Below are 2295 nucleotides of genomic sequence, written 5' to 3' on the forward strand. Positions count from 1 at the left end.
CTGCCTGAACAACTGTTTGGCGTGAACACATTGCAGATGCATGTTTATCTGGACAGCTACCCGCTTTGCTGTGTCTTCCCTGACTGATATTATCACCAACTGCCGAGTCTCAGATGCCCAGTGCACCTTACACGCCTTGACCGCCTCCTTGAAAGCATCATGCACACCTTCCTCAGCACAGGCTTCTGGCATGTCTTCGGGTACGTCAATCACACACTTGAAGGTCGTGTTCTTGCTTTCTTCTTGGACAGAAGGCTCTGGGTTTACCACGGACACTTCCCTCACTACAGTTGTCCTGACCGGGTGACTGTCTTCTTCAGCTCCTGGCTCCAAATCTTTATGAGATTTAGCCTCTGCAAGATCCTTTGCCAAGATGGATACTGGCAGTTCTGTCATGTTATTGTGACGGACTCAGCTCCTGCTGAGCCCATTTTTTGAGTGGACCCTCTGGGTCGTGGCACCCACCCACCGAGGGCGAGCTGACCTTGTGAGAATCCACCCCCTATACAGGGAGTGTCAGGGGCAAGACCAAGGGGGTGAGCCACCACGACTGCTGGGACCAGACGGCCGGCTCAGGGGACACTAGACGAGTGTCTGACGACAAGCAGGAAGCAAGACGAGACTAGACGTAGGTGCAAGGTATCTTCATTAGAATAACACAAGATCACATACAGAGAAAACAAGCAAAACGTGCAAGGTGCGCGCGTGGGCACGCCAAGGTCCATAACATGGTACGTGCCAGATGGCACGCCTATTGCAAAAAAAGGGGGAGACAAAAAAGCGCAATAGGGTCTTATCCACGTTACAAAAGACAGTATATCATGAAATATGCTCACCTGGTTAGGATGAGATAAGAGCGTGTAGGTAGCGGCTGCTGCAGATCCACAGGTCTTCAGTGACCAAAGAAATGATGAATCCAAAGGGAGTTTGTAGCTATATTCCGCGCTGCCGCTTTAGACAAATTCCAGGAGAATGCTGTATAATTGCAGTGGTTTTATTCTACGCGTTTCAGGGGTCTCATGCCCCCTTCATCAGGAAACGCGTAGAATAAAACCACTGCAATTATACAGCATTCTCCTGGAATTTGTCTAAAGCGGCAGCGCGGAATATAGCTACAAACTCCCTTTGGATTCATCAGATGGCACGCCTAGGCACAGGTAATGGCAAGATGGCATCGGACTCCGGACTGCTGGCAAACCGACAGGGTCCAGGGATCAGGCTGCGGACGTCAGCTCCGGACATCAGGCCGTAGTCATCTGGTTCCGGACCTCTGGCAACGGTCGGCAGGTTCCGGGCATCCGGCAGGCAAACCAGGGTTCAGGCAAGGAGGCACGACAGATATCCAAGCAGGGTGCGTGTTTAGGGAACACGCCAAGGTCCAAGGCTAGGTGCGTGTGTAGGGGACACGCCAGGGTCCAAGGCTAGGTGCGTGTGTAGGGGACACACCAGGGTTCAAGGCTAGGTGCAAGGCAAGGTGCGTGTGTAGGGGACACGCCAGGGTTCAAAGCGAGGTGCGTGTGTAGGGGACACGCCAAGGTTCGCAAACGAGACAGGGTGCGTGTGTAGCCACGCCAAAGCATAGAATAAGACAGTGCGTGTAGAGACACGCCAAGGTACAAGGTATAAGACAGAGTGCGTGTAGAGACACGCCAAGGTTCAAGGTACAAGACAGAGTGCGTGTAGAGACACGCCAAGGTACAAGACAGAGTGCGTGTAGAGACACGCCAAGGCACAAGACAGAGTGCGTGTAGAGACACGCCAAGGTACAAGACAGAGTGCGTGTAGAGACACGCCAAGGCACAAGACAGAGTGCGTGTAGAGACACGCCAAGGCACAAGACAGAGTGCGTGTAGAGACACGCCAAGGCACAAGACAGAGTGCGTGTAGAGACACGCCAAGGCACAAGACAGAGTGCGTGTAGAGACACGCCAAGGCACAAGACAGGGTGCGTGTAGAGACACGCCAGGGTTCAGAGCAGGGCTGCGTGCTAGGAGCTACGCCAGGTTCAGGGCAGGGTGCGTGCTAGTAGCCGCGCCAGGGTTCAAGGCAGGGTGCGTGCTAGGAGCCACGCCAAAGCACAAGGAAGGGCTGCGTGCTAGGAGCCACGCAGGGGGCACGCCACACTGGCCAGTACACACGGCTGTACACAAACACGTGGCACTTACCACGGCACAGGAGACGGCCAAGGGGAACCCACGCCGGGGTTCAATGCAAGGACAAGGCAGGGAACAAGGCAAGGAATACAGGCAGAAACAGAGCCAGGTCAGAGAGAGGACAGAGTCTAGCAGCGGAGCG

Source organism: Dendrobates tinctorius, unplaced genomic scaffold (assembly GCF_039654945.1).
Source record: "Dendrobates tinctorius isolate UK_male_01 unplaced genomic scaffold, ASM3965494v1 ptg000069l, whole genome shotgun sequence".
NCBI classification, from domain to species: Eukaryota; Metazoa; Chordata; class Amphibia; order Anura; family Dendrobatidae; genus Dendrobates; species Dendrobates tinctorius.